The sequence below is a fragment of the Astatotilapia calliptera genome, chromosome 9, assembly GCF_900246225.1.
Source record: "Astatotilapia calliptera chromosome 9, fAstCal1.2, whole genome shotgun sequence".
NCBI lineage: Eukaryota > Metazoa > Chordata > Actinopteri > Cichliformes > Cichlidae > Astatotilapia > Astatotilapia calliptera.
Window position 1 is genome coordinate 32,668,044 of NC_039310.1, and position 7,657 is coordinate 32,675,700.

General features: G+C 40.8%; 1 pseudogene; it reads left to right on the forward strand.

The window, feature by feature from the left end:
• Window positions 1-961: 961 nt before the first annotated feature.
• Window positions 962-7,360, forward strand: LOC113029613 (zinc finger protein 234-like; annotated as a pseudogene).
• Window positions 7,361-7,657: the final 297 nt, after the last annotated feature.

Here is a 7,657-nt window from a genome sequence, read left to right on the forward strand (position 1 = left end):
CTGCCTTCTTTTCGACTGCCCGGGACATTTAAACAATGGATAATCCGTATACAAAGAAATTCATGCTTTTCTCCTCAACAGAGAGCGTCCCCCGATTGAGCAACAGCGCCGTAAAATAAGAAGAATGGCGCCTAATTACATAATTACAGAGTTAATAATACAGACTTTGTAATATCTCACGTGTAGATTCATCAGCCAGATGAACTGTTTACTGACAATTGGCAGTGATAGCGCACATCATCATCACTATTCCAACAATCCTCTCCTCACAGACAAGCATAAACACACTCGACTATCGCTAAATCAAATTTAACACACGTTTGTAATGACGATAATTCAGTTTATAATAGGGTTTATTCGCTCGGTCAGCAGGTGGCGGTATCCTCGTACACTGGGGAGTACACTGCCATTAAACGAACAGAAGAAGAAGAAAACATCTGCACATGCGCGGTACGGATCGGGTAGACCCGATTTGTACGGTCAGACTTTACACATGCGCAGTAAGGATCGGAGAGTCCTGATCCGTAACTTTCTTTTTATTTTTCGTTTTTGTCTACATTGTACTGAAATGCTTCATTATTGCAAACATTTTAAGATATACTTGTTATTCTTAACATTTTAACAGATACTCTGACCCATAACTATCGTAAAACGCTACGACCGGAAGTACAAACCTTTCGCGCATGCGGGGTACCGATCGGGTTTCCGGTACGGATCGGGTAGTGACAGGGAGTCGAGCAGAGAGAGCTGCTTTTTCATGAAACGGGAGTAAAGTAGTGAACTTAGAGGAGAGAAACGAACTAAAGTATCGATCATAAACCACTACCAACGTCCTGATCGATATCTGCTTCGATCTGCCCACCCTTGTCTCCTGGATCGTAGCTGAGATCAGCGTGAACCACGTGGGTCTCTGCTCCCTGATCTGTTTCCTGTGTTTGGAAAGAGTTGCAGCTTCATCGCGGAGTTTCTCTCGGTTTGTGGGCTCATCTAAAGGTAAGCACCGAGCTAACTTTACTGTGAGTTCAGTTCATGTTGAGTTTAGCTCCTGAATGAGGTCTTCTGCTGCTCTCCTCGGTGTCTGTTCACAGTTTATTGTGAACACGTTGAGAGAAGAGTGAGAGAGTGTTTGGAGAAAAACACCAACTAATCAGTAGCTCAGCATGCTGGGAGAAGTTGGAGCAGAAAAGTCTTTTCATTGTCCCTGCAGCTGTTTTTCTGCCTGCACCAAACCTCTACAGCCTCGTTTCTATTTGAAGTGATAACAGGAAGGTGTGTGTGTTAGCACACGCAGCTGAAACTGCAGCTGCTAGAACACACTTGTTCATTATCCGCTCAGTCAATAACATTCATCCATTTCACAGACACATTACAGACATGCGTCCTTTATCAGGCTTTTTTTGTCTATAATTTGTCAAATGCATCTTTCCAGGATGATTTTAAGTCATTTTGAGTCAACGTTCAAGTTGCAGTCAGTAAATTCTTATTGATGGAGAGAATTCTTTTTTTTATAATTTTTTTAAAAATCCGAGTCCATGTTAAGAATATTCTTAAAAGTATCTTGATGAATACTTGTTGTAATGTCGTGACTATCGATCAATGGTCATGAGTGCCATAGTTTCACAGTTACTATTCCTAAAAGTAAAGATAAGATAAGATAAGATAACCTTTATTAGTCCCACACGTGGGAAATTTGTTTTGTCACAGCAGGAAGTGGACAGTGCAAAAGTTATGAGGCAAAAATTAGAATACAATAAGAATAAATACAGTACACAACTGTACAGAATAGAATAAAATAAAATAAATATACAATAAGATAAAAATAGAATACAAATACTATATACAACTTTATATATAAAGAGGGCGTCCGCCAAATCCAAACTGTAAATATGATGGCTTTAAATTCAATCCTGGGACACGTCCCTCTCACGTTCTTGTCTCACTGTGATGTTACTGTTTTGTGTCCCAGCTGATCAGCAGGAGGAGAAGAGTTTGACAGAGCACCAGGTGAACATTTTCAGCCGTTTGGACTCAGCTCAGCTGCTACAGTGGAAATAAATGTCATCAACACAAAAGGTGAAGAACATATCACTTTTATCAGAATCAGAAAACTTTATTTATCCTCAAGGGGCAATTAACAAACAACCGAGCAGCATGCGTTGAAGATAAAGACAATAATAACAGGCAATAGGAGTGAAATAATAAATACACAGAATATACAGTATATACAGTTTTAAAAATTAAAGTGACTGAAAGATGAATAAATAACAGTAAGTGACAGCTTTTATTGAAACTGTGTGCACTTCATCAGCTGATGCTTGTTTGTCAAGATTGGAGAAGTTTCAAGAAGAGGCTTATTGACATTTTGTATGGTGATACCCAGGCTGAAACGAAATACAGTTTCTCTCGTTTTTTTCCTTTTTTGCCTGTCCCATTTGTTTCTTTTGCCATCAGAATTATTGTCTAGAGACAAAGAAAGATGCCCAACGGATTTACTTTACCAAATGGACCATCCCGGCCTTGCTGTATTAGTCTATTTGATTTACCTTTGCTTTTATTGTTTATTTTATTTTCACTTGCTACACACGGGACAGATATGACTGGGAGAAAGAAAGAGGGAAAGAAAAACAGTGGGGAAGAGGAACTGTGATAAAGGGCAAAAAACAAAAACCAACAAATCTATATATATATATCTATCAATCAATCACCTGAAATACAGTTTCTCACCAGAATCTACAGTGCAATAATCAATAAAATTAAAAAGGAAAATGGCTTAAAAAAAGAAGAGTAAAAAGGCAGTAATAAATTAAAAGGGTAAATAACAAAACATCTAAATAAAAAAAAGAAAACAAAAACTCAAGTCTAAATAGTCACGCTCATACAGGTAGCAACAGTCCTTTCACAGAGTATTGTGTGCATCTGGGGAGTATATTGTATGCTATATGTGTGTGTAGACAGGAGGCATCACAGTAAAGCCGTGCTAATAGTTGAACGGATGGGGAGGTGAGGTTTTCTGGGCCTCCTGGGGGAGTGGAGATGCGTTTGTGCTTTTTTGATAACTGATGTGGTATTAATAAAGAAGGACAGGTCTTCTGTTTTGTCTTTATTGTTTATGAGATTATGGGATCTACGCCACACTTCAAGCTGCTCCACATCCATTCTATAAGTGGACTAATTGTTTTCAGTAATGAGACCAACCACAGTTGTCTTTGAACTTCACAATATGATTAGCACTGAGTCTGGCTTACAGTAATGTGTGAGCAGACTGAACAGCAACGGGCTCAGGACACCCCAGAGGAAAGCCTGTGCTCACCAAGATGGTCTTTGATGTGTGACTGCCTCTTGTCACTTTGTCAGGAAGCTGAAAACCCAATTGCAGGTTGCAGGGTCCACACCTAATAGCATCAGCTTTTCCACCAACTGCTGCAGAATGATCGTGTTAAAAGCTGAGCTGAAGTCGATGAAAAGGACTCTGGCAGAGGGGTGTTCTTCCTCTCCAGGTGTGACAGCATAACACGGAGTGTGGTAGAGAGAGGTCATCTTCTGTAGATCGGTTGGTCCTGTATGCAAACAGAGATTGACAGACCACATGACTTTCGCGCATTGCATGTTGGGTACGAGTGGCAACAAAATCTAAACACTGCATCAAGCGCTAGTATTTCCAGCACCGGTAATCATTAATTCTGCGGTTTTAATCCCTACTTGCATTTTATTTGCCTCCAAAACAGTCATGTACAAAAAAACGGAGAACACGGCAGGTCCGTACAAAGACAGACTTGAAAAAAAGGAAATCTTTCATCACGCACATATTTATTATTATATGGTCCTAAGTGTGAGTGCATACACTCACAAAATGTTTAGTAATTTCAGATCCCTGCAACAAGCCCAGGTCCAGTTTACTTTGGTGATTTGGACTATTCCATTTAACAGATGTGTTTTTTTTTCTTTTATCTCCTGTACAGGCCAACACAATCTATTTGTCGTTTCAGGTTGTAGTATTACACAACTTTCAGATCAAATAGAAATAAAATGAGTGTTTCGTAATTCGTTCAATTCTCTTTATTTATAACTGGCATTATTGTTTCATTCTATTATAGAATCTTACAAGAAAGAGGCAAAATTGTATTCAATTGTGCTTTATTAGCTGCTTCGGCAAAGAAGCAAATCAACAATGCAAAAAACTCCCAAAAAACATTGCAAAACAACATAGTGGAAAACAGTTATTCATCACTTGATTGCTTCAATACAACACTTGGGCACATATATGCAGAACTTTTCATGGCTGTTTTGATATCGCTCTCTCTCTTAACAACCATATTCATGAGTCGCTGAAATGTAGCTGGAGCACTGCGTAAACCAAAACCCATGACTGTATATGAATAAAGACCAGATGGCGTGATGAAAGCAGATATTTCCTGAGCTCTGGGAGTCAGTGGCACCTGCTAATATCCCTTCAACAGATCAAACTTGCTCACATATTCTGCTGCACCAACTTGGTCAATACAGTCGTCAATATGAGGCAAGGGATAGGAATCGGGTTTGGTCACTGCATTTACTTTACGAAAGTCTGTGCAACAACGTGGTGATTTATCAGCTTTTTCAACCAACAAACATGGGGAAGCCCAGCTTGATGATGATTGAAATGTTGTTGCACTGCAATGTTGTTTTCCAACATGTTGATGCGGAAGGAGAAAAGAGAGAGCCTGACAGACTGACGGATAAAGGACGAACATGATATGGTTTCAACAAATTAACCTGGCAAAGTTGATTTATTTTCCGGCGATCTGGTGTAGCAATCTGATAATTCTGTTCAGACAGTTTCTGTACCACGGTGTAAGGCCCAGCAAACCGTGCCTGGAATGGTGACCCTGCAATTGGAAGAAAAGCCAAAACCTGGTCACCCGCACTAAATTGCTGCTCTTCAGAACGCCGGTCATGAAAATATTTCATCTTGACCTGAACCTTTTCAAGGTTCTGTTTCGCCAACTGACCTGCCACATACAGTCCGTGCCGAAAACCATTAACCTAATCCATCAAGTTCACTGGTGGTTCACCTGACAACCACTTATCGCACAGCATTGTCAATGGTCCCCGAACTTTGTGGCCAAAGACCAAGTCATTTGGGCTAAACCCAGTACTCTGGCCGTCACAGCATAAAGAGGGAAACACATCATCATGTAGCAATTTCAAATATCCAGTGGCGTTGAGGTTTCCATTGATGAAGAATGGACCCACTATCGTTGTACCCCATATACCACACCAAACCATCACTTTTGTTGTTCCAACAGTCTTGGAGGGATCCATCCAATGTGGGTTAGAGTCAGACCAATAGCGGTGGTTTTGTTTGTTAACTTCACCATTCACATAAAAGTTTGCCTCATCACTGAACAAAATCTGCAGTGTGTTCCTCAGCCAGGACACGTGAGGGCATGATATCCCATACCACGTGTGTTGTACCGAGTGTATTGCCTGAAAAGGAACTACTTCAACCTTTGGTTTAAAACTAGTGTTAGTGGAGGAAGTTTGAAGGTTGAGTTTGTTCCACGACTGCATTTCACTCACTGCCTCTGTTTGTATCGCTGTCACTGCAGGACCAACATGGAGCAAGAAGTCAGCGCTCTCAGGAGGCCGACAAACCTCACAGAAGAACGGGGGAGAAAAAATACAGCTGTGATGAGTGTGGAAAGTCGTTTTCCCTTTCTCAAAACTTAAAAACTCACCAGCTCATCCACAGTGGAGTTAAAGCGTACAGCTGTGACTTCTGCCGACAGTCTTTTCACCATCCTGACAGCTTAAAAACACACCAACTCATCCACAGTGGAGTTAAAGCATACAGCTGTGAGTTGTGTGGAAAGTCTTTTACGCAGAGTGCATACTTAAAAACACACCAACTCATCCACAGTGGAGTTAAAGCATATAGCTGTGAGTTGTGTGGAAAGTCTTTTACCCACACTGGAAGCTTAAAAAGACACCAACTGATCCACAGTGGAGTTAAAGCATACAGCTGTGAGTTGTGTGGAAAGTCTTTTACCCATGCTGGAAGCTTAAAAAGACACCGACTCATCCACAGTGGAGTTAAAGCATACAGCTGTGAGTTGTGTGGAAAGTCTTTTACCCGCGCTGAAAGCTTAAAAACACACCAACTCACCCACAGCGGAGTTAAAGCGTACAGCTGTGAGTTGTGTAGGAAGTCTTTTACCCACGCTGAAAGCTTAAAAACACACCAACTCATCCACAGTGGAGTTAAAGCGTACAGCTGTGAGTTGTGTGGAAAGTCTTTTACGCAGAGTGCATACTTAAAACAACATCAACTCATCCACAGCGGAGTTAAAGCGTACAGCTGTGAGTTGTGTGGAAAGTCATTTAACTGGGCTGGAAGCTTAAAATCACACCAACTCATCCACAGTGGAGTTAAAGCGTACAGCTGTGACTTCTGCGGACAGTCTTTTCACCGTCATGACACCTTAAAAAGACACCAACTCACCCACAGCGGAGTTAAAGCATACAGCTGTGAGTTGTGTGGGAAGTCTTTTACCCAGGCTGGAAGTTTAAAAACACACCAACTCATCCACAGTGGAGTTAAAGCATACAGCTGTGAGTTGTGTGGAAAGTCTTTTACCCACGCTGCATACTTAAAATCACACCAACTTTTTCACAGTGGAGTTAAGCCGTATAGTTGTGATGAATGTGGAAAATCTTTTACCCATGCTGGAAACTTAAAAACACACCAACTCATCCACAGTGGAGTTAAAGCGTACAGCTGTGAGTTGTGTGGAAAGTCTTTTACGCAGAGTGCATACTTAAAAACACACCAACTCATCCACAGTGGAGTTAAAGCATACAGCTGTGAGTTGTGTGGAAAGTCTTTTACGCAGAGTGCATACTTAAAAATGCACCTACTCATCCACAGTGGAGTTAAAGCATACAGCTGTGACTTGTGTGGAAAGTCTTTCACCCAGGCTGGAAGCTTAAAAACACACCAACTCATCCACAGTGGAGTTAAAGCGTACAGCTGTGATCAGTGTGATAAAGCTTTTACTCAAAGTAGCTACTTACAGCGTCATCAAGTTACCCACTCCGGATTTAAGGCGTACAGCTGTCACATTTGTGGAAAAACTTTCCGCTGGCTAGTCAGCCGAGACATTCACCTACGCATTCACACAAAAAAGGATGTTTGCTGCTGTGATCAGTGTGGCAAAATTTTTGTGACATACAAAAACTTAGAGCGGCACATGTTTACCCACACTGGGAAGAGACCTTATAAATGCGAACTGTGTGAGAAGACTTTTAAATCTCCACGTTACCTCAAATCACACCAAAAGATTCACAGCAGAGAGAAACTCTACAAGTGCAGTTACTGTGAGGTATGTATTTTTCTTTTTACAGTTGTAGTTAGTTTGAAGTATTATGTTAATGAAGTTTAACTCATTCACTGCCATTGACGTCTATAGACGTCAATGGCAGTGAATGAGTCAATGGGTTTAACTCTTTCACTGCAAATGGCTGGCAGTGAATGAGTTATTTTCAAAACTAAATGAGACATTAAAACTTCATTTACAGAATATTCAGTCAAATCTGACACAATTCTCCTGAAACTTTCCTGATGTTGGAAAAATGTAAAGTTTTAAAAGCTCCTTCCCTTCCTATCAATCTAACATTT